Source organism: Cygnus olor, chromosome 1, assembly GCF_009769625.2.
Source record: "Cygnus olor isolate bCygOlo1 chromosome 1, bCygOlo1.pri.v2, whole genome shotgun sequence".
Classification (NCBI taxonomy): domain Eukaryota; kingdom Metazoa; phylum Chordata; class Aves; order Anseriformes; family Anatidae; genus Cygnus; species Cygnus olor.
The window spans coordinates 86,319,100-86,328,548 of NC_049169.1; positions in this window are offsets into that span (position 1 = coordinate 86,319,100).

Consider the following 9,449-nt stretch of genomic DNA (forward strand, 5'->3'; position numbering starts at 1 on the left):
CTTTGCGCCATGTGCATCAAGGGCCATGGGGCTTGGTGCAGCATACAAGCCTTCTTGAACCTCAGTGTGGATCCTGACTTTGCAGCTCAGTTTCCCCTGCTTCCTCCCAGGTCCCACAAGTTTTCCGTGCCCTGTGAACCTGGTTTTGGGCTTGCTGGTGTCCATCCACTTGTATGTACAGACATTTCTGCTCACTGACTCATCCGGTCTTGCCAGCTGGCAAGCTGTGAGGACAAAGCAAAGCAGAAGACAGGAGCTGAGACCCTTGCCACCATTACACCCTTGGCTAGCTGGTGTACCAGGACACCCTGCTCCCCCTGGAAGCCTTATGAAAGCACCTCTGGCACACCAGGGCCAGCCCCTAGTTTGATCAGACAAGGCAGCACCCCTATTTCCACCACACTAGGTCCGGAAAACAGCAGCAAGCCCAGGGTGGGCAGCTCCTCCAGGTGCAGGTACCACAGGGCAGCAGGTCAGGTCACCCTGTCTCGGCTCTGCTGCCAGCACATCACGCTTGCATGGGAAACACCAGGCGACTGCAGCATGAAGTTACTTGTGCAGTAGCATGGCCTCATCCACAACAGCACAGCTGTGAAAAGTACAGGCAACAAAGCTGCCCATGCTTCTGATGGCTTACAGCCTACAGCTCCAGTTGTCAGCCTGTAATGGCTAAGGTGCTGTGTCACTCCGTTTCTGAGAATTTCTGGTTGTTTAAGATCTTAGTGAGGCAGGCAGAGGAAGTTCTGGGTAACGCACGAGTGCTGGGGAACTGTAGGCAAGCTGTGGCTTTTCACAGTGTTTCTATCAAGGCAATACATCAGGGCCAGCTCCCTCTGTCACACTCTTGTGAGTCAGAAGGAAACCAGCACCTAGCACGTTAGCAGGGTTAACGAGAGAAGTCCTGTCCACCTGACAGCCTTGGTAAGCACCATTCTACACATCCTGGGCAGTCAGACGTCCTGCGGCAGCCAGACCACAGCTGCATCCTGGACAGACCACCATATGCAGCACTCCATGGGGTCTCCCCCGTCTTGGCAACACCAACACGAAGGTGTCAGGTGCCACTCTATCAGCAAGGCCTTTTTTTTTTTTTTTTTTTTTTAAGGGAACTATACGGCCATTCCAGCATCACAGATGGACAAGTGGAGGCAGGGGATGATGACATGACATGCTAAGATCCACCAGCAAGTCCAAAGAAGAAGAGCAAATCAAACCAGATGCTCCCATTACCTTGCCACAACCAAGGTCTAAGTGGTCAAGTTCAGGATGGTGTCACCATTCATTTCGTCCATGCCTCCTTGTTTTCATTACAGAAGGGCAGGCTTTTTGTTGACTATGGTCCTCGCTTGTCCCCTACACACACAACTTTCAGCTACTCAGTAAACATCTGCTGAACCTTAAAGGCTTCTTTGAAGAGCTGCAAGTTTACAGTGCAACCTCAACGGAAAGTTACTATGGATGTTTCGTGCCCACATAAGTAAGATGCACTGGGTTGGAACTACAGTTGCAGTGGTTATTTATAGTATCATGGAAGTTCCTTAAAGCTCTGCAGCATCCGTAATTCAGCATAAATACTGACAGATACTTTCCTCTCTCACTAAGACTGTTTAACCATTCTTTCCGTTCCTTTCCTCTCCTCTCCTCTATCAGATTCATGGCAGCATTGAATCCTACTGTTTTTCTCTCCAGCAAAGAAGAGCCCCTCCATCTACAGCTCACTCTCCAGGGAAAGCTATCAACAGTTGTTTGAATTTGCCCAATAACACAGCTTTAAACTTCCAACAAAAGGTATGCAAACAAAACTCCTTATCAGAAACTAAATCATCTGAAGAAAAAGAACCCCAAACCCTCAATGGCTGGGCAGGAACAGAAGTTGCACAATTTTCTTCATGGCCTCACATCACAGCAAGAGAAGTCTTGACCCAGGCTGTGCATGGAACATAAAGGGAAACAAGTGCTTGCCTGTATTCAACATACCTAAAACTGTCCAGGGCCCTAGGTTTCCACCATTGCTTCTCCCATTTCCTTTGGCAAAACCCATCTCAGAAAGTGAGCTCAAGAGAAAAATCCCGAAAGGGTTGGCTAGGTTTAAAAAATATGGAATTAAAATTATATAAAGAAAAAAAATAAAGAAAATGTGTTTCTTTTTTGCTACTCTGTGGTAGATTTGTTTGCTCCCTCCTTCTCAGGCTTATCAAAGCTAGCACAACACATTCCTTGCAAATGGCTAATGAGAAGAGCACAGAGGAGAAGGTGGGTCCAGGGCCCCATCCTGCGTATCGCCAAAGAGGCTCAGGGGAACTGTGATCTACCACTAGGATAAAAGTGCATTCATCTGAGGAATATGGCTCTTGTCAAATGTCAGAGAGAGTAGGTGTGAGGATGAAGCAGCAGTGACTACTGTTTTCTGAAGGAAGACATTTTATATTCCCTAGAGAGTTTGCAGGACACTGTTGGATGTAGGACTTTGCTGGAGATCCCAGCATCCTCCTCCCCTTCAATAGAAGTAGTAGTATATATGACTGCTGCTACTCACCATCACGTCTGTACCCTCAGTCATTAAAGGCAATATCCTTTCTTCCTCTGGGATCGGACAGTTCACTCTGTGTGGCATCCTCCTCCTCTCCCAGTCCTGCCGCAGTTCATCCTGTGATGACAGAGGCACCAGCAGCAGACACTGTCCCACCCAGCAGGTAGCTCCTGATCCAGGCTTGGTATGTCGCCTAGGAAAAGCCACCTTAGCTCAGAGTGAGTTCAGACTGTGTGCCACACAGCTGACTACTCCACTTCCATATGCCACTGAATCCCATCCCTGTTGTCCCACATCCCATAACTACAGGTTTATCTGTTATTTCAGAGGAGAGATCTCTGAGGACCATTGCTCTGGGATGAAAAGTTTTCACAGGAGTGCAACGCAAACTCTTAATGCTCATTACTTCAAGCCATAGATTTGAAGTCACCGTTACAATTCTTTTTAAATAAACCAAAACATCAGTACATCATTTTTTTCTTTTTTTTTTTTTTTGTTTCTTTGAGATTGTCTTACTACACGACTTTAAGCGTGTGTGTGTGTGTATACACACATAAACACTTCTTAAAACGTTTCACTCCTTAGTTTTGGGAAAATGCATTTTGCCCTCAAAGAGGAACTTGTGTAAGCTAAAGCTGAGGCAGTATTGCTGGAAAAAGAGTATAGACACTGAACTGTATTTCTTTATTCCATTTGCATACAATACAGGAACAGATAATTCTCTTTAATGTACTGTATTTGCAATTCCTAAAGATTTACTGAAAATTGCCTCCAAGTAATGCATGGCATATAATACATCTAGTTTCTATAGTGCTGGACAGCACTACAACTATGAGTAGCTGTGATCAGTTTAGCTGATTAAAAATAGAAATCTCTATAGAATTCAGGTTTGAAGTTTTGCTTTCCCAACTCATTTTCAGTACTAACTATAAAAAACAGAAATATAGTTCTGATTATTTTGTAATAACAGATATTGAGTGTTATATGGAAATGCTAACTAGAAAAAGAAACCAAAAATAAGCTGACATAGGCCACCCATATTTGCTGCCTCTGCAGACGGGATCCTTTTCTGTTTGCATTTGGCACAAAAGCATGATGAGCAGTCTACAGACAACTCCTAGTGCCATAGAACCAGCCCCTACCCTGACAAGCCCATAAACCAAGTGGGCATAGGCCAAGTGTTCCCATTTCCCAGCAGGCAGAGACTCACCCCATCCTCACGACACCCACCCACCCACCCCCAAAGACCATGCAGCAGGTGAAGTGAAAACCCACACATCACTCCACCTATTGACCGCAGAAATCCGTGTTCAGCTCCATTTGGGATACTGGGCATCCCTAGGACAGACCATCAGCTTCCAACCCAGCTCCACAGAGCAAAGACAAACAAACAGCCCTTCTCCAAGCAAAGCTTGAAGGTGACGGGAGGCACAGACTGAAGAAGATGGCATCATTAATAAGTGCTGGGGCAGGGTGGCTTGAGCTGTTGTTTAGAGCCCACCTCTTGACTGGGGTGGGAAATATTCCCATGAAGATGCCCATCATGCTGTCAGTGTGCACAAGCAGAACTGCTCTGGATGCTTCACGTGCTACTTTAATGTAATTGCTAACCACTTCCTGAGGGGTTTAGCCATGTTTGAAGCGTTTTAGGAGGACATATATTCCCCTGCCCACCACGCTCATGTTCTTTTTCACTAAACTTCTTTTGCCCTCCAGGCAGTCTGCTGTGGTACAGCCAGGGAACAGTTTCTTTTGTCCCTACCACCAGTGGATGGCTGATGATAGTGTGATTCAGCCACATTGCTTGCTGATGATCAAGATAGCTAGACATGTATTGGATTTACAAGGCAAAGGTTTGGTAGCAGAGGTGCTGCAGGGGTGGCCTCTGTGAGCAGAGCCCAGCAGCTGCCCCATGTCAGATCAGAGCCAGCTCCAGCCAGCTCCAAAAGGGACATGCCACTGGCCAGAGCTGAGCCTGGGACCGATGCTAGTTGGGCTTCTGGTAGAGCAGACTGAAGGAAGGAGAAAAACAAAACAAAACAAAACAACAACAAAAAACACTGCTGTCTGACAGCAGCTAGGACAGAGGAGCGAGAAATGAGACAGAATCATCCCTGCAGCCCCCAAGGTCAGGGCAGCAGGAGGTGCTCAGGAGGAAGCAGGGAGCAGCAGTTCCCCTGCGGCCTGTGGAAAGGCCCCTGGTGGAGCAGGCTGTCCCCCTGCAGCCCATGGGTCCCACATGGAGCAGATCTCCACGCTGCAGCCCGTGGAGGAGCCCCCGGTGGAGCAGGTGGATGTGGCCTGGAGGAGGCTGTGGCCCATGGAGAGCCCCCGCAGGAGCAGGCCCCGGGCCGGAGCTGCAGCCCGTAGAGAGGAGCCCACGCAGGAGCAGGGGTGTGAGGGGAGCTGCCGCCTGTGGGGGACCCGTGCTGGAGCAGTTTGCTCCTGGGGGATGGACCCCATGTTATGGAGCCATGAGGGAGCAGTTCCTGGAGAGCTGCTGCCTGTGGACAGCCCCCACAGAACCAGTTAGGGAAGGACGGCATCCCGTGGGAGGGACCCCATGTGGAGCAGGGGCAGGGAGTGACCATGAAGGAGCAGTGGGGACAAAGCATCAGGGACTGACTGCAGCCCCCATTCCCCGTTCCTCTGCACCACTCGGGGGTGAGGAGGTGAAATAGGGTGGATGGGGGGAAGGTGGTTTGAGTTTGCTTTTAGTTCTCACTGCTTTAGTCTGCTATCAGTAAGTAAGAAATTATTTCTATCCCCCTATGCTGAGTCAGTTTTGCCCACAATTATAATTGGTGAGCAGTTTCCCTGTCATTACCTCAACCTTTGAGCCCTTTCCATCCTATTTTCTCACCCTCTTCCATGGAGAAGGAGAAGTGAGAGAGCAGTTGTGGTCAAGTTCAGCTGCCCAGCAGGGTGAAACCACCACAACCTAAGTCTCTCAGCGCCATAGTTGGCCAAGAGTTGACCTTCATCCCTTCAGTCTGGAGTCACACAAGCGGCATTTGAACAAGGTCAGCCAGAAAGGTACCGTGCTTCCTAGTGGTCCTACACAGCCCAAACTATCCTCTAACTCGTTGTTTCCAAGTTAAATTACTCTCAATGTAACTAACAAAACACCTGCCACCATCTGCTTGCTGGAAAAGTACAAATATTTAGAAGTGCTTCATTTAAGGCCTTCCAAGTTCTCAGTAAGAACTCCCCTGCTGTCTCCAGCCACATCCCCTGCATCCTGAGAGACAAGTTGCTTCAAGTTGTAATAAGGAAACACAGAGTTCATTGTGAACGAAACCAATGCAAGACACAGTCACTGGGCTTCAAGGGTCACGGGGCTGATGCTGTTGTTTCCTCATGCATTTTACACCACAGGACAAGAGAGAAGCATTTTATGTGTGCTGGAGGGATTTCTCTGCCACTAACCACACACATGCAGGATCACAGCTCATCTCTGCTCCCAGGGTTAGAACAGTCTTTGTACCTGGACACTGGGCAGCCTGGCTGAAGGAATAAGCAATACCCAAATGCTAATCCAAGCCTTCATGATGACACATCACTAGATTCTGCATCCATCTCTGACAGAAAGGGGTGATGCTGCTCTTCTGGCCACCTTCTGATACTGGTTCTGTGTAGATACCTTTTGAAGTCCATGCAACATCTCACTCCACCCCACATGGTGGTAGCAATGCCTTATCTTCTGGATTTTGTAGCGCTGTAAGAATTTGTTAATGAATGTTAAGGAAATGGTTTTCTGCAATTTCTGTCAGTGACACTGCATCCTACAGCTGAGTTAAACATGAACTCTTGTTTACTTATTTTGAAATGAATTAAAGTCATTCAGAAAAATTGGCATGAACTTACTATATGCATGCTTAAAATCTAGAGGTTTTTTTCAAATACACAGACCGAGATATTCATCAAAAGTTAACCACTGCTCACACACCTCTTTAGTATTTACAATGAATGTTTCATTCGCTGTTGTGAACTGGCCTTCTACCAGTTTTGTCTATCTGCTTTCAGACTCACCAACCTCAATCATTTGTGTAGACCTGATGGCGTGAGGAGAGTCCTGGTCCTCCAGTCCCCCACCAGCTGCTGGCTCTCACTTTGGTGCACCTGCCTCATGCTGGAATCCAAGCGAGGACCCCAAGAGCTAAGTACACAGCCACTAGGACATCAGGCACGGCAGTCCAGGGTAGAGGTTGGAAAGCAGAGTCCCAGATGTCTGCATTTCCCGCAAGGCAGAGCTCCCTTGTCCCACCAGCACTTGAAGGGCACAGCAATGGACCCTGCCCGACTCACAGCTTTCCCCATCCAGGGGAGCTGGCTGCCAGGAGGCCCACCACCACCAGTGGCTAAAGGGGACAACCAGAACCACTGCTCTGGTTTCATACGATCACATATCATCAGGACATGGACTGTACCCACTGCCTGGTCCACTTATCTCAGAGCTAGAGTGAGAGCCACCTCCTCCTTGCAAAAGGCATCCTCTTCTCACAGATAAAGTGGGTTAGGTGTCACACAAAAAATACAGATTGATAAAAAGCAAAGCTACCTCCCCGCACCTCTTCCCACCTCCCAGCTCGGCAAGGCACCAGGGATCATTTCGGTGAGCCACCAGTGCACATGGATGTGCACACACGAGTGCACACACTGACGGGTTTTATGACACTGTCCTACCGTCTGTCTTGTTCTGACTTACGAACAAATGCCCTTGTGATCTCTGTTCCCTAGACTACCCATGCCAGCTCTAGTCAACAGTAAGTTGCAATCACCTCTCCTATTTTGGCCATATGGAAAATTGGAAAACAGCCTGCCTTTTCCATGAAAGCCATAAAGAAACAATAATTAAATAACAGAACTTAAACACTTCCAAAACAAGTAAGAAAACAGATCTTTTTATTAGGAACAAAATCATTGCAGGGAAAAGAAAAGAACACCATAAAAAGAACAATAGCTGGGCATGAGCACATACAATTACAGGAAGAGTACAGGCTACACAACTTTTCTCCTTACCTCACAGTAGCAGAAAACTTTGCCCCACTGCTAAACAGCCTCTTCAGCACGGAAGCAAAGAAAACCAGCTGTGCGTGTCCTATCTGCCTCGAGTCTCAGACTCTCATCTCAAGGGGAAAAAACCTCCCATACTGGGGGTACAACAGTAAGGGTGCTAAGCGCAGCCACAGCATCCCCAGCCACCCCAGAAGCAGGAGAGCAAGGAGGTGAGCTGGAGCCAGACAGGCTGGCCCAGCTCTGTCACCTCACCAACCCTCAGCCCCAAAATGTTGGCACATTTGCAGCACAGCTGGGAGCAGCGTTCAGCCCCCGAGGCTACACATGTGCTGGAGCCGATCATCCCCTGCCTGCCCCTGCCAGAAAGGGCAGAGGAGAAACAGTGCTGGCCACATCTCCCCATTTTCACAGCTGTGGCCCCCATCCACATATGCAGCACAGTGACTGGCATGTTAAGTGCAGCTGCCACCCCAGCACCCCATATCACGCACTTTTTTTTGTCACTCTGCTCACGGCCTTTGAGGAATGTTGGTACCAAAAGGAGATAGCACAGCACCATGAGGAAAGTCATTGTCTCTCTCTTACCATGGAAAAATCTGATTCCTACAGCATCCTTAAAGAGCAGAGATGGACTGAATCATTGCCAACACAGCACACAGGATCCAAAAACCTTTTAGACAGCCACAGAACACGGGAACAAGGAGCAGAACAGCTTATAGCTGGGCACCACCGACGCAGAGGTTTGCCATGTGCAGACACGAAGGACGTCCAGGGAAACATGCAGCCGCCCCGCCAGCTCCCCCTCTTGGGAGAGAAGTGCTCAGCAGGTTTTTCTTTTGCAGGGGTGCCTGCAGACCTCAGGGGGTGGGTGGCATTTACAAGGCACACCTCCAGCCTGCTTCCAAAGGACTCGGGACACAGCGTCAGCACGATGACAGAAGGGACAGAGAAAGGGAAGAGAGAGAAAGGCAGCACACCTCCCTGCCCTATCCATTTCAGACCCAGCACCTCGCTTTTGCTTACCAAAATGTACCTATGCAGTAAACACCCTGCTCTGGCAACACAGCCCTGCAGCACTCAGGTGGCCCAGCAGCAGCAGCCCCCAGCAGTTTTGTCAGGGTCTCAGCTTCCTGTGGCATGGGATCGAGCCCTTGCCCTCTCCTCCCTCTTCCCTGAAGGTCTACCCCGGCTGCGGCACTCACAAGCCTCCCTTAAGCACAGCAGGATGCTTGCAGCAGCAAGGCTTGCTTAAGGGACTCCATGAATTGCTGCTGTCTGTGCAGATAGTGCAGCACTGAGAAAGCCTACACACACAGGCAGATGGCCAACTTAATCAGCTTGTGGTAAGTAGCTAAACCATTACGATAAAGGCACTAATGCTTGCACTGATGAATGATCTCAGCATTATAATCAATGTTTCAGCCAAAATTAATGCACCCAAGCCCCAGGCAACCTCCTGCTGAAGGCAAGCAAGCGATAGAGCTGTATGAGCTCTGACAGCCCAAGCAGTTACATTCTGGTGGAAGGTATCTGACAGCCCCCTGCTATCACAGGGCATCAGGATGTGAGCAAGCCAGCAGCGCTTCCTGCCCACCGCTTCACACCTCACGCAGTCCGTGGTGAGGCCCAAATCTCAACAGGGTCTGGAGCTCAGAGGAGCGCTTCAGATAAATACCTGGCACAGCAGATACTTAGCTGAAAACTTGGTCAAACTCTTTGCAAGGCCTGTGAAAAAATGCCTTGAAATCTCCTGAGAAAAGGCTCTCTCAGGAAATTTCTGGCAGGTCCTCATTTCTATCTGGGGCCAGCGTGCTACCACAATCCACCTGTCCCTTGCAGGAGCTACTGGCTGGCAAAGATGGGGGAAGGCATGAAGAGGGCAGGGAGCAGGAGGTATCAC